Raw genomic sequence first — 19,480 nt, forward strand, 5'->3', positions numbered from 1 at the left:
ACCGGACAGACCGGTGCCCCCTTCTAGCCGTTGGCTCGGCCACGTGTCCCGCGCAGATCGCGCGGCCGACCGTTGGCCCTGCCGACCGTTGGCTCACCGACCGTTGGCTCACCGGACAGTCCGGTGCACACCGGATAGTCCAGTGAATTATAGTCGTACGTCGACGATGAATTCCCGAGAGCGACGAGTTCGCCTGTGAACGGCCCACCGGACAGTCCGGTGCACCACCGGACAGTCCGGTGAATTATAGCCGTACACCGCCGTCGAAGTCCCGAGAGCAGCCTTTTCCCTCGAGCCAGCCTGGCGCACCGGACACTGTCCGGTGCACCACCGGACAGTCCGGTGCACCCAGACTGAGCAGACTTTGGCTGCTCGAGCCTCTCTTCTCCAACTCAATTTTTTCTGTTTCCAGCACTTAGACACAATACATTAGTCTCTAAAACAATGTACTAAGTCTGAGAAACATACCTTTATCCTTGATTTGTACTTTGTCCACCTTTTTACAATTAGGCACTTGTGTTGGACACTAAATCACCAAAATACTTAGAAATGGCCCAAGGGCACATTTCCCTTTCAACTGTCCGGTGTGCCACCGGACAGTGTTCGGTGCACCAGGGACCGTACAGGCTGAACTCTTCACCTTCGGGTTTCTAGAGAACCGCTCCGATATTATTCACCGAACTGTCCGGTGTGCCAGCGGAGCAACGGCTAAGAAGTGCAACGGTCGACTCCAATGGTCGCCTACAGCATGAACAGTGCGTAGACAATTCGCGCAGAGTCAGAGCAGCGCCAGAAGGCGCACCGGACAGTGAACAGTGCCTACCGGTGTGGCACCGGACTGTCCGGTGCCCCAAGTTGTCAGAGCTCCAACGGTCGAAACCGTCAGAACCCTAACAGTTGGGTGACGTGGCTGGCGCACCGGACTGTCCGGTGCGCCCATCGACAGACAGCCTCCCCAACGGTTCATTTGGTGGTTGGGGCTATAAATACCCCCCAACCACCACTACTCCAAGATCGAAGTTTTCAGACTTCACATTCAATACAAGAGCTAGTGCAATCAATATAAGTGTCGGGGACCATAATTAGGGGTACCCTCAAGACTCCTAATTCTCAGCTGGTAACCCCCATCAGCATAAAGCTGCTAAGGCCTGATGGGTGCGATTAAGTCAGGGATCGGTCCATTCGAGCGAATCGATCATGCCTCGCCCGAGCCTAGCCTCGGACAAGGGTAGCCGACCCCGGAGGATTTCCGTCTCGCCCGAGGCCCCCCTCCGACAGCGAACATATTTTCGGCTCGCCCGAGGCCCTGCCTTCGCTAAGAAGCAACCCTGACTAAATCGCCGCACTGACCGACCAAATCACAGGAGCATTTAACGCAAAGGTGGCCTGACACCTTTATCCTGACGCGTGCCCCCCAGCAGAGCCGAAGTGACCGCCGTCACTTCGCCGCTCCACTGACCGGCCTCACAGAAGGACAGCGCCGCCTGCTCCACTCCGACTGCAGTGCCACTTGGCAGAGTGAGACTGACAAGCAGTCAGGCCCTGCCAAAGGCACCATAGGAAGCTCCGCTCCGCCCGATCCGGGGCTCGGACTCGGGCTAAGTCCCGGAAGACGGCGAACTCCGCTCCGCCCGACCAGGGGCTCGGACTCGGGCTAAGTCCCGGAAGACGGCGAACTCCGCTCCGCCCGACCAGGGGCTCGGACTCGGGCTAAGTCCCGGAAGACGGCGAACTCCGCTCCACCCGACCCAGGGCTCGGACTCGGGCTAAGTCCCGGAAGACGGCGAACTCCGCTCCGCCCGACCCAGGGCTCGGACTCGGGCTAAGCCCCGGAAGACGGTGAACTCCGCTCCGCCCGACCCAGGGCTCGGACTCGGGCTCAGCCCCAGAAGACGACGAACTCCGCTTCGCCCGACCCCAGGGTTCGGACTCCGCCCTGGCCTCAGCCGACGACCTCCGCCTCGCCTGACCCAGGGGCTCGGACTCGGCCTCGGCCACGGAAGACAGACTCGACCTCGGCTTCGGAGGAGCCTCCACATCGCCCAACCTAGGGCGCAGGCCAGCCACGTCAACAGGAGGCGCCATCATCATCACCCTACCCCGAGCTGACTCGGGCCGCAGGGAACCAGACCGGCGTCCCATCTGGCTAGCTCCGCCAGATAGGCAATGATGGCGCCCCGCATGCTCTGTGACGACGGCGGCTCTCAGCCCCCTTACGGAAGCAAGAGGACGTCAGCAAGGACCCAACCGCTCCGACAGCTGTCCCTCCGCCAGGCTCCATCGCTCCTCCGACGGCCACGACATCATACCAGCTGGGTGCCAAAATCTCTCCGGCTGCCACGACGGCATGTACTTAGGGCGCTAGCTCTCCCCCGCTAGACACGTAGCACTCTGCTACACCCCATTGTACACCTGGATCCTCTCCTTATGCCTATAAAAGGAAGGACCAGGGCCCTCTTAGAGAGGGTTGGCCGCGCGGGGACGAGGACGAGACAGGCGCTCGCTTGGAAGCCGCTCGCTCCCTCACCCGCGTGGACGCTTGTAACCCCCTACTGCAAGCGCACCCGACCTGGGCGCGGGACGAACACGAAGGCCGCGGGATTCCCACCTCTCTCACGTCGGTCTCTGGCCGCCTCGCTTCTCCCCCCTTCGCGCTCGCCCTCGCGCTCGACCCATCTGGGCTGGGGCACGCGGCGACACTCACTCGTCGGCCCAAGGGACCCCCCGGTCTTGAAACGCCGACAGTTGGCGCGCCAGGTAGGGGCCTGCTGCGTGTTGACGAACAGCTTCCCGTCAAGCTCTAGATGGGCAGTCTCCAGCGACCTCTCCAACCCGGGACGATGCTTCGTTTCGGGAGTCTTGAGTTCATGTCCTTCAACGGCAGCTACGACATGATACTCCTTCCACTGCCGCGCGACAACGACAATGGCGGCTGACAGCCCGCCCGCCGGCGGCAGAATCGACGACGTCTTCCCCGCGTGGTGGAAGAACAACCTCCGAGCTCGTCCCGCTTTCTTCCCCGCCGACGGAGGGGAAGGCGGGGCAGCCAAGGCCAAGCAGGAGGCAGCGCCTCGTTGGCTGTCGAGCGAGCCGACAGCATCGGCACCCCAACGAGGGGCGCACCGGGTATCGACTTCGCGCCTGAGACGAAGACAAGCGCCGTCTCCCCGCGACACGCTAATCCCGAGCAAGCGGACGACGCCAGCGCGCTCGCGGAGAGCTTGATGGACGTCACCCTCGTACCTGAGATGACGGTGCAGTCAGTCCCCGACGTGACTTCATCGCCGCTCGTCGACCAAAAGGTACCGACCGATTCCCATCCTACGTCATTTGGATTCAGCCTCAACCCGCCTAGCGACCTTGCTTTGGCGGACGCTCTCGTAGAGGCGAGTCCAAACCCTCTAGGGTTTCGCATGCGGTCGCCTTGGGACCGGTTGACGGACGTCTCGACCTACGGGCCCTCTGGGTCCGAGGAAGACGACGAGCCCAGCATCTGTTGGGATTTCTCTGGACTTGGCAACCCCAGTGCCATGCGGGACTTCATGACCACATGTGACTACTGCCTCACCGACTGTTCCGACGGTAGCCGCATCCTCGACGACGAGGACTGCGGCCCAAGCCGCGGATGTTTCCACGTCGATCTAGGGGGTCCCTCCGAAGGCAATCATCTCGGCATGCCGGAGGATGGTGATCTCCCTAGGCCGGTGCCACGCGTTGACATCCCACGGGAGCTAGCTGTGGTCCCCGTTCCGGCGGGGGGTCACGACCCACAGCTCGAGCAAGCCCGCGGGGCGCAGGCCAGGCTCGACGAGGGAGCAGGAGCGCTTGAGCCGATCCGCCGGGACGTCGGGCAGGCATAGGCGGGCCAACCCCTGGCCGGAGAAATACGCCATCTGCCCCAGGGTTTCCAGCACCGCGTCGCCGACGACGTCAGGGTCAGGCCACCACCCGCATCTAGTGGGGTCGGCCAGAACCTGGCCGCAGCAGCGATGCTTCTCCGCGCGATGCCGGAGCCATCCACCACCGAGGGTCGGCGAATCCAGGGGGAGCTCAAGAATCTCCTGGAAGGCGCCGTGGTCCGACGGGCCGAGAGCTCTGCCTCCCGAAGGTAGGGATACCCCTCGGAACCTCATGCCGCGACTTCCCGATTCATGCGGGAAGCCTCGGTCTACACTGGGCGCACGCGCAACACCGCGCCTGCGGCCCCGGGCCGCCTCGGCAACGAGCACCATCACCGCGACCGTCGGGCCCACCTCGACGAGAGGGTGCGCCGAGGCTACCACCCCAGGCGTGGGGGACGCTACGACAGCGGGGAGGATCGGAGTCCCTCGCCCGAGCCACCCGGTCCGCAGGCCTTCAGCCGGGCCATCCGACGGGCACCGTTCCCGACCCGGTTCCGACCCCCGACTACTATCACAAAGTACTCGGGGGAGACGAGACCGGAACTGTGGCTCGCGGACTACCGTCTGGCCTGCCAACTGGGTGGAACGGACGACGACAACCTCATCATCCGCAACCTCCCCCTGTTCCTCTCCGACACCGCTCGCGCCTGGTTGGAGCACCTGCCTCCGGGGCAGATCTCCAACTGGGACGACCTAGTCCAAGCTTTTGCCGGCAATTTCCAGGGCACGTACGTGCGTCCCGGGAATTCCTGGGACCTCCGAAGCTGCCGGCAGCAGCCGGGAGAGTCCCTCTGGGACTACATCCGGCGATTCTCGAAGCAGCGCACCGAGCTGCCCAACATCACCGACTCGGATGTCATCGGCGCGTTCCTCGCCGGCACCACCTGTCGCGACCTGGTGAGCAAGTTGGGTCGCAAGACCCCCACCAGGGCGAGCGAGCTGATGGACATCACCACCAAGTTCGCCTCCGGCCAGGAGGCAGTCGAGGCTATCTTCCGAAAGGACAAGCAGCCCCAGGGCCGCCCATCGGAAGATGCTCCCAAGGCGTCTACTCAGCGCGGCGCCAAGAAGAAAGGCAAGAAGAAGTCGCAAGCGAAACGCGCCGCCGCCGACGCGGACCTTGTCGCCGCTGCCGAGTACAAGAACCCTCGGAAGCCCCCCGGAGGTGCCAACCTCTTCGACAAGATGCTCAAGGAGTCGTGCCCTTATCACCAGGGGCCCGTCAAGCACACCCTTGAGGAGTGCGTCATGCTTCGGCGCCATTTCCACAGGGCCGGGCCACCCGCGGAGGGTGGCAGGGCCCGCGACGACGACAAGAAGGAAGATCACCAAGCAGGAGAGTTCCCCGAGGTCCGCGACTGCTTCATGATCTACGGTGGGCATGCGGCGAATGCCTCGGCTCGGCACCGCAAGCAAGAGCGCCGGGAGGTCTGCTCGGTGAAGGTGGCGGCGCCAGTCTACCTAGACTGGTCCGACAAGCCCATCACCTTCGACCAAGCTGACCACCCCGACCACGTGCCGAGCCCGGGGAAATACCCGCTCGTCGTCGACCCCGTCATCGGCGATGTCAGGCTCACCAAGGTCCTTATGGATGGAGGCAGCAGCCTCAACATCATCTACGCCGAGACCCTCGGGCTCCTGCGCGTCGATCTGTCCTCCGTCCGAGCAGGCGCTGCGCCCTTCCACGGGATCATTCCCGGGAAGCGCGTCCAGCCCCTCGGACGACTCGACCTTCCCGTCTGCTTCGGAACGCCCTCCAACTTCCGAAGGGAGACCCTAACGTTCGAGGTGGTCGGGTTCCGAGGAACCTACCACGCGGTACTAGGAAGGCCATGCTACGCGAAGTTCATGGCCGTCCCCAACTACACCTACCTGAAGCTCAAGATGTCGGGCCCCAACGGGGTCATCAACGTCGGCCTCACGTACAAACACGCGTTCGAATGCGACGTGGAGTGCGTGGAATACGCCGAGGCCCTCGCTGAGTCCGAGGCCCTCATCGCCGACTTGGAAAACCTCTCTAAGCAGGTGCCGGACGTGAAACGTCATGCCGGCAACTTCGAGCCAGTGGAGACGGTTAAGGCCGTCCCCCTCGACTCCAGCGACGACGCCTCCAAGCAGGTCCGGATCGGCTCCGGGCTCGATCCCAAATAGGAAGCAGTGCTCGTCGACTTTCTCCGCGCAAACGCCGACGTTTTCGCGTGGAGTCCCTCGGACATGCCCGGCATACCGAGGGATGTCGCCAAGCACTCGCTGGATATTCGGGCCGGAGCCCGACCCGTCAAGCAGCCTCTGCGCCGATTCGACAAGGAGAAGCGCAGAGCGATATGCGAGGAGATCCACAAGCTAATGGCGGCAGGGTTCATCAAAGAGGTATTCCATCCCGAATGGCTTGCCAACCCTGTGCTTGTGAAAAAGAAAGGGGGGAAATGGCGGATGTGTGTAGACTACACTGGTCTCAACAAAGCATGTCCGAAGGTTCCCTACCCTCTGCCTCGCATCGATCAGATCGTGGATTCCACTTCTGGGTGCGAAACCCTGTCCTTCCTCGATGCCTACTCAGGGTATCATCAAATCAGGATGAAAGAGTCCGACCAGCTCGCGACTTCTTTCATCACGCCCTTCGGCATGTACTGCTATGTCACCATGCCGTTCGGCTTGAGGAATGCGGGCGCGACGTACCAGTGGTGCATGAACCATGTGTTCGGCGAACACATCGGTCGCACGGTCGAGGCCTACGTCGATGACATCGTAGTCAAGACGAGGAAAGCTTCCGACCTCCTTTCCGACCTTGAAGTGACATTCCGATGTCTCAAGGCGAAAGGCGTCAAGCTCAATCCCGAGAAGTGTGTCTTCGGGGTGCCCCGAGGCATGCTCTTGGGGTTCATCGTCTCCGAGCGGGGCATCGAAGCCAACCCGGAGAAGATCGCAGCCATCACCAGCATGGGGCCCATCAAGGACTTAAAGGGCGTACAGAGGGTCATGGGATGTCTCGCGGCTCTGAGCCGTTTCATCTCACGCCTCGGCGAAAGAGGTCTGCCTCTGTACCGCCTCTTAAGGAAGGCCAAGTGCTTCACTTGGACCCCTGAGGCCGAGGAAGCTCTCGGGAACTTGAAGGCGCTCCTCGCAAGGGCGCCTATCTTGGTGCCTCCAGCTGCTGGAGAAGCCCTCTTGGTCTACGTCGCCGCGACCACTCAGGTGGTTAGCGCCGCGATTGTGGTCGAGAGGCAAGAAGAGGGGCATGCATTGCCCGTTCAGAGGCCAGTTTACTTCGTCAGCGAGGTACTGTCCGAAACCAAGATCCGCTACCCACAAGTTCAGAAGCTGCTGTATGCAGTGATCCTGACGCGGCGGAAGTTGCGACACTACTTCGAGTCTCATCCGGTAACTGTGGTGTCATCCTTCCCCCTGGGGAGATCATCCAGTGCCGAGAGGCCTCGGGCAGGATTGCAAAGTGGGCGGTGGAAATCATGGGCGAGGCAATCTCGTTCGCCCCTCGGAAGGCCATCAAGTCCCAGGTCTTGGCGGACTTCGTTGCCGAATGGGTCGACACCCAGCTACCGACGGCTCCGATCCAACCGGAGCTCTGGACCATGTTTTTCGACGGGTCGCTGATGAAGACGGGAGCCGGCGCGGGCCTACTCTTCATCTCGCCCCTCGGGAAACACCTACGCTATGTGCTACGCCTCCATTTCCCGGCGTCCAACAATGTGGCTGAGTATGAGGCTCTGGTCAACGGGTTGCGGATCGCCATCGAGCCAGGGGTCCGGCGCCTCGACGCCCGCGGTGACTCGCAGCTCGTCATCGACCAAGTCATGAAGAACTCCCACTGCCGCGACCCGAAGATGGAGGCCTACTGCGATGAAGTTCGGCGCCTGGAAGACAAGTTCTACGGGCTCGAACTTAACCACATCGCTCGGCGCTACAACGAGACTGTGGACGAGCTGGCTAAAATAGCCTCGGGGCGAACAACGGTTCCCCCGGACGTCTTCTCCCGGGATCTACATCAACCCTCCGTCAAGATCGACGACACGCCCGAGCCTGAGGCGACCTCGGCCCAGTCCGAGGTACCCTCGGTCCAGCCCGAGGTACCCTCGGCACAGCCCGAGGCACCCTCGGCCTCCGAGGGTGAGGCACTACGCATCGAGGAGGAGCGAAGCGGGGCCACGCCTGATCGAAACTGGCAGACCCTGTACCTGCAATATCTCCACCAAGGAGAGCTACCCCTCGACCGGGCCGAGGCTCGGCGGGTGGCGCGGCGCGCCAAGTCGTTCGTCTTGCTGGGCGATGAGAAGGAGCTCTACCACCGCAGCCCCTCAGGCATCCTCCAGCGATGCATCTCCGTCACCGAAGGTCAGGAACTCCTGCGGGAGATACACTCGGGGGCTTGCGGCCATCACGCAGCGCCTCGAGCCCTTGTCGGGAATGCTTTCCGACAAGGCTTTTACTGGCCGACGGCGGTGGCCGACGCCACTAGAATTGTCCGCACCTGCGAAGGGTGCCAATTCTAGCGAAGCAGACCACCTGCCCGCTCAGGCTCTACAGACGATACCCATCACCTGGCCCTTTGCTGTATGGGGTCTGGACCTTGTCGGCCCCTTGCAGAAGGCGCCCGGGGGCTACACGCACCTGCTGGTCGCCATCGACAAATTCTCAAAGTGGATCGAGGTCCAACCTCTGAACAGCATCAGGTCCGAGCAGGCGGTGGCGTTCTTCACCAACATCATCCATCGCTTCGGGGTCCCGAACTCCATCATCACCGACAACGGCACCCAGTTCACCGGCAGAAAGTTCTTGGACTTCTGCGAGGATCACCACATCCGGGTGGACTGGGCCGCCGTGGCTCATCCCATGTCAAATGGGCAAGTAGAGCGTGCCAACGGCATGATTCTACAGGGGCTCAAGCCTCGGATTTACAACGACCTCAACAAGTTCGGCAAGCGATGGATGAAGGAACTCCCCTCGGTGGTCTGGAGCCTGAGGACAACGCCGAGCCGAGCCACGGGTTTCACGCCGTTCTTCCTAGTCTACGGGGCCGAGGCTGTCTTGCCCACAGACCTGGAATACGGCTCCCCGAGGACGAGGGCCTACAGCGATCAAAGCAACCAAGCTAGCCGAGAAGACTCGCTGGACCAGCTGGAAGAGGCTCGGGACAAGGCCTTACTACACTCGGCACGGTACCAGCAGTCCCTGCGACGCTACCACGCCCGAGGGGTCCGGTCCCGAGACCTCCAGGTGGGCGACCTGGTGCTTCGGCTGCGTCAAGACGCCCGAGGAAGGCACAAGCTCACGCCCCCCTGGGAGGGACCATTCGTCATCGCCAAGATTCTGAAGCCCGGAACGTACAAGCTGGCCAACAGTCAAGGCTAGGTCTACGACAACGCTTGGAACATCCAACAGCTACGTCGCTTCTACCCTTAAGATGTTTTCAAGTTGTTCATATACCTCGCACCCACGCAAAGTTTAGTCATCAAGGAAGGGTCGGCCTCGCCTCGGCAAAGCCCGACCCTCCCTCGGGGGCTAAAAGGGGGGCAATCCCCTCTGCGTCGAAATTTTCCTCGAAAAAAGATCTCTTCTGCCAGAATATCTTTCGTGCTTTTTGACTACTTCGAAAAGTGGATCCTGAAAACGACGGAGTACACGTAAGCAGCCAAGGCTGACCGAGCCGAGGGACTCCTACGCCTCCGGGATACGGATACCTCACTCATCACCTTCTGCGATAAGTAACTCACGTTCGGATAAGTGATTCTGCGGACCGGACAAGTCTTCACGTTCGGAAGTTCTTCTGCCGAAGCGACCCTTCGAGCCTTCTCGACTGAGTCGGTGACAGAGCCTCATGGACGGGTAAAAGTGCGCGTAAGCGGCAAGGCCGACCGAGCCGAGGGACTCCTACGCCTCCGGGATACGGATACCTCACTCATCACCTTCCGCGAGAAGCAACTCTTGCTCGCACAAACATCCCTGTTACCGACAAAAAAGTCCAGATACTCGAAACAAGAGGAAAAGAGACGCAGCTTTACAACGCAGCGAGGGTGTGTGTTCTGGCCTCGGCGGCCGTAGAAGGCACACGCTACAAGACGATCTGATCCTACAGGCTCGAGTCTTGACGCTGGAAGGGGGCAGCAGCACCCTCGGCATCGACGACACCTTCGGCGAGGTCCGACCTAGCCTCGGACGGCGACGCGGTCCAAGGATCTCCGCTCTAAGGGACAACGTCATCGCCACGCCCGGGCCATCGCCGCCAGGGTCTCCTCTGGGAACCTGGCCCGAGCGAGCGGTTCGGCCGGTCACCCCGGGGCCTCGGCCAACCATCTTCCAAGGGCGCCAGCCCGACCCGAGGCCTTGGCTAGTCAACTCCGGCGTCGGCCCCGCTAACGGACGACCCGGCTGGGCTCCGGCCAACCAGGTTTCATTTTCGAGCCAACTCTGCCCCTGTTCATGCTGATATCGCTACCCCTGGCCTCGGCTCATCGAAGAGCGGCCAAGGGGTCCCTTTAACTAAGCATGAGGAGCCTCGGACAACAAGGCCGACCGAGCCGAGGGACTCCTACGCCTCCGGGATACGGATACCTCACTCATCACCTTGACACGGGGCGACTCACGCTTGGTGAAGCGGTTCAGACAACCAACAGGCGAGTCTTAGTGCTCAAAAATGAGGAAAAAACACGGCTCCGCGCCAAAATTACATACATTCAGGCCTCGACAGCCACAATGAACAAAAACACTGGCATTCAAAGTGCCATTACAAACGGAACTCTGGTTCCCCCTCCGCAGGTACGAACAACCCCACTCCATGGGGGAGGGCCTGCGAAGCAACAGAAGACCGACGAACGGCGCGTCGTCACCCGCTCCAGCAGCAGCGACGACGACGACTTCTGCTCCGGGGGTCCGAACAGCGGCAGCACTGACCTCAGGGTGGATGCTGCTGCCAAGAGGCCCCCGCCCATGCCCAAACTCGTGAGGCAAGGACGGGCAGAAGGCCGTAGAGTTGGAGGTCGGTCCGTGGCCGGCCCTGGCTATCCCGCCGGCGAAAGAACCTCTTCCAGCTGCCGTGGCAGACGCCGGCGCCGCGAGCGGCTCCGAAGCCACTCGCGTCCGAGAGCCAGGCACGGTGCAGCTGCCGGCGCCACGGACGGCGATCGCCCTTCCCTCCGATCACTGAGTGAAGGAGCGGGCCACCGCCCACGCAGGGGCCGACCCCAACTCGGCACACTCCCCTCCCCAGCCCTGGTGATGAAAATCCTTGAGGCTGAGGGAGGGGCAGAGGCCGCAACCCGGCTCGCTTTCCCCCACCATCAAGCCGGAGGTCACCATCTCGGGTGACCGCCGGCGGAGGGGTGCAGCCGGGCTGCATGATGAAAATCCTTGAAGCCGAACGATGGCTGAAAGGTACCAACTCCCACGGAGTTGCGTTCCTCCAGCGATGAGGCGGAAAGACGGCAGGTATCCCCCATCCGGGGGCTTGGAAGGTGGAAAGACACGATGCATGAGGGAGCGTGAAGACATGGTATACTTCCAAGGGGGTCACCCTCCTTTTAAAGGCGACTATCCCTACTTGCGTCCCCAGCCGTCACGGGCTGAGTCTTCTCCAACACGCTCCAAGGCCCTCCCCTGCGGCGCGGGGGCTGGGTCCCACACGTCATGCAAACCGGCTCAGAGCAGAAGAAGCCAAACCGCCGCGCGCGGTGCGCACGACCGCCCAGCGGTTACAAGTGACCCTCCACTTTTGCCCAGACCAGCGGGCGAAAGGGGCGGGCGGCCATGCAGGCGGCATGCAACCGCGCCAAGTGGACACGCTTCTCCGACTCCCGACACGCCCGACATGGAGGCCCAGGCCCACGCGTCACGCAACCGGCGCGCCGGATGCTTCATGCAAGAAACTGCACCGCCACTTGCGCCACCACCGCGCCTCCTCGATTGCGGAACCAATACCGCGACTCGAGGCGACCCAGCGCACGACCCAGCAGCGCCAGCCTGGCGCGGCGGTCAATGCGGCCAAAAATGGGCCGGCAGTAATGACGGTGGCAGGTGGGCGGGAACAGCGGTCACGTCGTCAGCCAAGCTCACGTCCCATCTGGGGGCAGCAAGAGAACCCCCTCTCACGGCGTGAAGACAACGTGCCCGTGATCCGTTCCTCGAACGGCTCGCGCGCGCGCAACGGCCGCCCCGCCAACCACTCGCCCCGTCGCATTAACTCCGCGGCGAGACAGGCGGCGCCTCTGGCAGGAGAAGCGGGCGACGCTTCGCCTTCGCCATAATGACCGCGTCAAAAAAGGTACGCCGCGTCGTTCGATTTCGTATCCTTTTCCTTTTTTCCTCTTTCTCTCTCTCTTGTAACAGGGACCGGGAAAGGGGGATACCCCGAAAAGGATCCTTCCCCGTGTAGGAACCAGGCTCCGAGCCTCCCTACTGATCAGAGGTTCGAAGGCTGGCCCCCCCCCGAAGGGTTCGACAGCCGCCTTAGATCGCGTGGGCCCTACACCCACTACTGGTCAGAGGTTCGAAGGTCGGCCCCCCGAAGGGTTCCACGGCCGCCTCAGGCTACTCGGGCTCCGCGCCCATTACTGATCAAGGGTTCGAAGGCTGGCCCCCGAAGGGTTCACAGCCGCCTCAGACGCCGAGCGAGGGACGACCATGGGTACGTTCGATACATAACCAAGGCTCGGGCTGCGCTCCCGAGGTACCCTAGGACATTTTCGAGACCAGCGGGAGCGATCTTGTAACGGAATCCCATCAAAGGGAGGCATCGAGCCCTCGGACCCCGTCGCCAGGGGACCGGGTCCGGCAGATCACCCGCAGGTACTTTTGGGCGTGCCTCTGGGCCCCTAGCCGACCCCTAATGAACGGGGCACGGACGTCCACTCGGATTACCCGCTTGCAGCTCACCGGAGACACCATGTTCGGCGCCCATCGAGGGCAACATGGCGCTTTCCCCCCCTCCTCCTTGCGGAAGGGCGACGCATGGGCATATGTAAAAAAGCCGAGTCTGTCCCTGATCGCCCTCTCGCCCTGTGCAGAGGCTCGGGGGCTGCTCTCGCAAACCCGGCTCCGGCCGAACCGTTGACAGCGTCAACATACCAGCCCGAGAACTTGGGACCCGACCGTACACCCGGGCTACGGCCAGCTCGCATGAGGGAACAACCAGACCGGCTGAAGCATTGCGCGAGGCATTAAGACCTCGAAGGAGTGAAACCACTCCTCCGAGGCCTCGGGGGCTACACCCGGCGGGTGCGCTCGCGCGCACCCACCGGAACAAAATGCAACCGAGAAAGGCTGGTCCCCTTGCAAAAAAGTGCGACGAAAGCCTCCAAGCGAGTGCTAACACTCCCTTCGAGGCTCGGGGGCTACTGTCGGGGACCATAATTAGGGGTACCCTCAAGACTCCTAATTCTCAGCTGGTAACCCCCATCAACATAAAGCTGCTAAGGCCTGATGGGTGCGATTAAGTCAGGGATCGGTCCATTCGAGCGACTCGATCACGCCTCGCCCGAGCCTAGCCTCGGACAAGGGCAGCCGACCCCGGAGGATTTCCGTCTCGCCCGAGGCCCCCCTCCAACGGCGAACATATTTCCGGCTCGCCCGAGGCCCTGCCTTCGCTAAGAAGCAACCCTGACTAAATCGCCGCACCGACCGACCAAATCGCAGGAGCATTTAACGCAAAGGTGGCCTGACACCTTTATCCTGACACGCGCCCCCCGGCAGAGCCGAAGTGACCGCCGTCACTTCGCCGCTCCACTGACCGGCCTGACAGAAGGACAGCGCCGCCTGCTCCACTCTGACTGCAGTGCCACTTGGCAGAGTGAGACTGACAAGCAGTCAGGCCCTGCCAAAGGCACCATAGGAAGCTCCGCTCCGCCCGACCCGGGGCTCGGACTCGGGCTAAGTCCCGGAAGACGGCGAACTCCGCTCTGCCCGACCAGGGGCTCAGACTCGGGCTAAGTCCCGGAAGACGGCGAACTCCGCTCCGCCCGACCAGGGGCTCGGACTCGGGCTAAGTCCCGGAAGACGGCGAACTCCGCTCCGCCCGACCCAGGGCTCGGACTCGGGCTAAGTCCCGGAAGACGGCGAACTCTGCTCTGCCCGACCCAGGGCTCGGACTCGGGCTAAGCCCCGGAAGACGGCGAACTCCGCTCCGCCCGACCCAGGGCTCGGACTCGGGCTCAGCCCCAGAAGACGACGAACTCCGCTTCGCCCGACCCCAGGGTTCGGACTCCGCCCTGGCCTCAGCCGACGACCTCCGCCTCGCCCGACCCAGGGGCTCGGACTCGGCCTCGGCCACGGAAGACAGACACGACCTTGGCTTCGGAGGAGCCTCCACATCGCCCAACCTAGGGCGCAGGCCAGCCACGTCAACAGGAGGCGCCATCATCACCCTATCCCGAGCTGACTCGGGCCGCAGGGAACCAGACCGGCGTCCCATCTGGCTAGCTCCGCCAGATAGGCAATGATGGCGCCCCGCATGCTCTGTGACGACGGCGGCTCTCAGCCCCCTTACGGAAGCAAGAGGACGTCAGCAAGGACCCAACCGCTCCGACAGTTGTCCCTCCGCCAGGCTCCATCGCTCCTCCGACGGCCACGACATCATACCGGCTGGGTGCCAAAATCTCTCCGGCTGCCACGACGGCATGTACTTAGGGCGCTAGCTCTCCCCCGCTAGACACGTAGCACTCTGCTACACCCCATTGTACACCTGGATCCTCTCCTTACGCCTATAAAAGGAAGGACCAGGGCCCTCTTAGAGAGGGTTGGCCACGCGGGGACGAGGACGAGACAGGCGCTCGCTTGGAAGCCGCTCGCTCCCTCACCCGCGTGGATGCTTGTAACCCCCTACTGCAAGCGCACCCGACCTGGGCGCGGGACGAACACGAAGGCCGCGGGATTCCCACCTCTCTCACGCCGGTCTCCGGCCGCCTCGCTTCTCCCCCCTTCGCGCTCGCCCTCGCGCTCGACCCATCTGGGCTGGGGCACGCGGCGACACTCACTCGTCGGCCCAAGGGACCCCCCGGTCTCGAAACGCTGACAATAAGACACAATTCAATAGAATCAAAGCCTCTCCAAGTCTCAAATCCACTCCGACCAAATAGTGACTAGAGAGAGAGTTTTGCTCGTGTTCTTTGAGCTCTTGTTCGTGGATCGCTTTCTTATTCCTCATTCTTGTTCTCAAGACACTTGTAATCAAAGCAAGAGACACCAAGTTGTGGTGGTCCTTATGAGGGGTCTAAGTGACCCGTTTGATTAAGGAGAAAGCTCACTCGGTCTAGGTGACCGTTTGAGAGAGGGAAATGGTTCAAAGAGACCCGATCTTTGTGACCACCTCAATGGGGACTAGGTTCATTAGAACCGAACCTCGGTAAAACAAATCACTGTGTCATCCGCTCTATTTTCTTTGGTTGATTTGTTTTCCCCTCTTTTGGACTCGGTTTTATTTCTAACGCTAACCCCGGCTTGTAGTTGTGTTTAAAGTTGTAAATTTCAGTTTCCGCCTATTCACCCCCCTCTAGGCGACTTTCACAAACCCTCTACATCTACTGTTGATCATGTTACTATTTGTACTAGATGTAGAGATGTTAATATTGATGCTATAAATGATCACCTTGCTTTAATTAAACATCAAAATGATCATATCGCTCAACTAATTGCTAAAATTAAGGAGCATGAAATTGAAAATGAAAAGTTTAAATTTGCTAGAAGCATGCTCTATAGTGGGAGATGCCCTGGCATTAAGGATGGCATTGGTTTCCAACAGGGAAGCAATGTCAAGCTTAATGCCCCTAAGAAATTGTCTAACTTTGTTAAGGGCAAAGCTCCCATGGTTTAGGATAATGAGGGCTATATTTTATATCCTGCTAATTATCCCGAACACAAAATTAGGAAAATTCATGCTAAGAAATCTCATTCTGTTTCTCACCATGCTTTTATGTATAAGAATGAGGCTTCTAGCTCTAGGCATTCTACTCATGTTAAAATGCCTAAAAAGAAAACTCCTGCTGCATCAATTGAGTCTAACATTTCATTTAAAACTTTTGATGCATCATATGTTTTAACTAACAAATCAGGCAAAGTAGTTGCCAAATATGTTGAGGGCAAACACAAGAGGTCAAAGACTTGTGTTTGGATACCCAAGGTGCTTGTTTCTAATATGAAAGGACCCAAGACCGTTTGGGTACCTAAGAACAAGGCCTAAATTATTTTGCAGGTTTATGCACTCGGGAGCTCAAGTTGGATAATTGATAGCGGATGCACAAACCACATGACAGGGGAGAATAGAATGTTCTCCTCCTACGAGAAAAACGAAGAACCGCAACGAGCTATCACATTCGGGGATGGAAATCAAGGTTTGGTCAAAGGACTTGGTAAAATTGCTATATCACCTGACCATTCTATTTCCAATGTTTTTCTTGTAGATTATTTAGATTACAACTTGATTTCTATATCTCAATTATGTAAAATGGGCTACAACTGTCTTTTACGGATGTCTTTTACAGAAGAGAATGGGGTGACCAAGCCGCCGCCGGCGGCGGCGGCGGCCTTCACGTCTAATAGGGGCAGCAATAAGAAGGAGGGCAAGGGCAAGCCGACGTGCTACATGACGAGCAAGCGGTCGAAGCGGTGCGACGTGTCCGGCGACATCCGGGTGGACAGGAACCGCTCCACCATCTACGTCCTTGGGATAGAGAGGGAGTGGAGGATGAAGCTGTACACGCGCTACCACGACCCCATGGCCATGGCCCACGTCCGCGAGTACACGCTGAAGGCACTCCCGGAGCCGAGATTTGGGGCTGTAAAGTTGAGGTTCGATGGTGCTGCCATCAGCTTACTCCTCCGTCACCTGTAGCTAGCGTGTGGGTTTGATTCCCGACGTTTCCTTTCGAATTCGGGGGCGATTTGGGGGCCCTGGATGGCGAGGATTTGAGTGAATTTGAGAGGAACAAGTGGAGGTGGAATTCTAATCTGGGCCCCCCGCCATGGTATGTGCCATAAGGAAGCTTTTCTTCTTTGAGTCATCCTGCAAGGATGACCACGCTCCACTTCACGCCCCCCCGTCATGGCTACACCTTATGGGGGGGAAGCTCTCAAGTTCTCCGGACATGCTATTGGCGGCTCCTCCATGTAAGCTCTCAGCCCTTCGCTTGTTTCCGGCTAGACATGTCAACATATGCTCGTTCATTTACACTTGAATTGTGTCGCGCAAGACTCAGTCTTTTAGGCACTGGTGTTGATTTGGCTATGCAAAGTTGTCTGATCTAGATGTTCATCCTATTTTGTTTGTGTTGTAGAGACTCCCAACGGGCTGGACGACAGCGCGACCATCACGAGCCTCCTGGTCCTGGACCCCTACTTCTAAGGGAAGAAGCCAGTGGCCGGGAGACAACAGACCAGCGCGAGGCGACACCAGTATGAGGCACGAGGCAATGGGCCAATGGACATGAGGTTGGCTTCCTCTGTGTTATTTTTTTGTTATACCACGGCCAGGGAACTCCTGAGATTAAGATGCATTTTCCTGTGATTACTCCACAATATTCTTTGTTTAGCTAGCAAATGATTTTTTCCCTATCTGATAGTAATATACATCTCGTGCAAATAATGCCAAGTCTATAATTACAATGCACTTGCCTCTTCACGGTACCAGAAAATCATATCTATTTGTTTCTATTAGCAATTCTTTTTTTTGAAAACTTAATTGCTCACAATAATAGAGGGCATTCATCTTAGAAATGGAATAATGCTATATTAATTTATTCATGGTTGTGAAGATGCCAGAGCCTACCGTGCCTCGGCACTTCAAGCCCGCAGACTATGTCCACATACTGGCTCTCAGATACAAGAGGAGCTGGAGTCCTGCCCTCCTGACGACAAGGCCTCCCTGTACCTCCTATAGTTCAAGGTCTTCTATGGCCTCGTCTAGGGCAAGCTGTCTTGGAGGATCCTCCCGTCTTCGTGGAAGATTTTGATAACATATTTTGTTGATTGCTTGTCTGATTAGTTGTAGGCCCATCAGTATCAGAAGGACTTCATCGTGCATATGACTATGATATCCTTGTCTTGCAAATGGTTGATTAGAGTACATGTCTGTTACCATTGCGATTCCTATTGACACTATCATATATCCTGTAAAAGGTATGTATGCTCTGTTCCAATGTTATTAGGGAAAAATAATGCTAGATAAAAACATTCTCAATCTGGGTAGTAAAATTGCATATAAATAAAAACATTCTCAATCTACTACAGGAAACATCCAGATTACCAGTTCCCGGTGATGTTGATGAGCTATCTGTCATTGAAGACCAAATTGCATGGATATTTCACATAATTGCAGCCATTTTCAAGTAAGGCAGGTAATAGGTGTTAGGTGAGCAATATTTTTATTTTATTTGTAATTTTTTTCTTTTATATGTTGTTCTTGCTTGCTCTGCATATATGCAATTCAGGAAGAGCCCGCAGAGAGGTTGAGGAGCAACACTGGCTATTTCTCTGACGTTGATCAAGGCGAGTACATCAAGGGGTCACGGGCACCTCCCTCTCATTAGCGTCGTCGTTGAACCAGTTATGATACATTGGCCTCGCTGCAAATTGAGGGAGAAAGACCTGGAAACAGTGATGCACCATGTTCACACAAAGATGGCAACAATGGTAACATTTGCATTGGTCATGTAAATAAGGTAAATTGAGGGCTATCATTGCTTGCTCAACCTTATGAAATGAGGTGTAGTTTTATTTTATCCTATTCTTGCTGCAGGCATCACAAGGTCATATGCTAGCAACTTTGATATAGATTTTTTTTACTCTCCTAGAAGAAAGAGGCCAAGATGATTGAGATTTAAGTGCTTCGTTTAACTTTCAACTTGTGTTGTCTTAACTTACTATGGCATTAACCCACTACTCTCCTGAATTGTGTGACAAATATTTTTACCAGTCCACCATATATTTTTGTTAAATATTACAATATTCACCATGGGTTATGTGATGTGTCACTTCTTCCACCTCATTCACTATGATTATCATGTGATCTGTATCATGTATTCATGATAAATGCATTTTATGCTACAAGCACTTGTGATTTTGCTAACTGTATCCAGTTATGCAATCCACAGTCCTTTGTAACAGTATAGGATTATGCCAAACAAGACATTAGTTGAATGATATGTTCAAACTATGGAAATGCTTTTCTCTTTTTGCTCCAACAATTTACATTAACAAAAAATATCCTTCTGTTAGTGCCTTGATGTCTGGGATGGATTCCTTTGTCTTGACTCTTGAGTATAGTGTATTTCTGACTCTTATTTGTCAATTTTGTTGAATTTTATGCTCATAAGTTGAGAAACTTTTATTATAAGTGTACACTGTTTTATTTTTTTAATGTTGTTTGACTGATCACTGCAAGGAACCTTGTGGAGGTATTGAATATGCTTGCTTGATGGATTGAAGATCCAAACTCGAATGCCTTCTAACTTCATATCCCACGAGTCTATGATTACTTGTGGCTTGCTGAAGATGGCATGAAGATGCAGGTGATTATTGCTTGTTCTGTGGCTCATTTCCTTTTACTTAGTTAACTTCCTATTAGGCAGCTACTGCACCAG

Source organism: Zea mays, chromosome 6, assembly GCF_902167145.1.
Source record: "Zea mays cultivar B73 chromosome 6, Zm-B73-REFERENCE-NAM-5.0, whole genome shotgun sequence".
NCBI classification, from domain to species: domain Eukaryota; kingdom Viridiplantae; phylum Streptophyta; class Magnoliopsida; order Poales; family Poaceae; genus Zea; species Zea mays.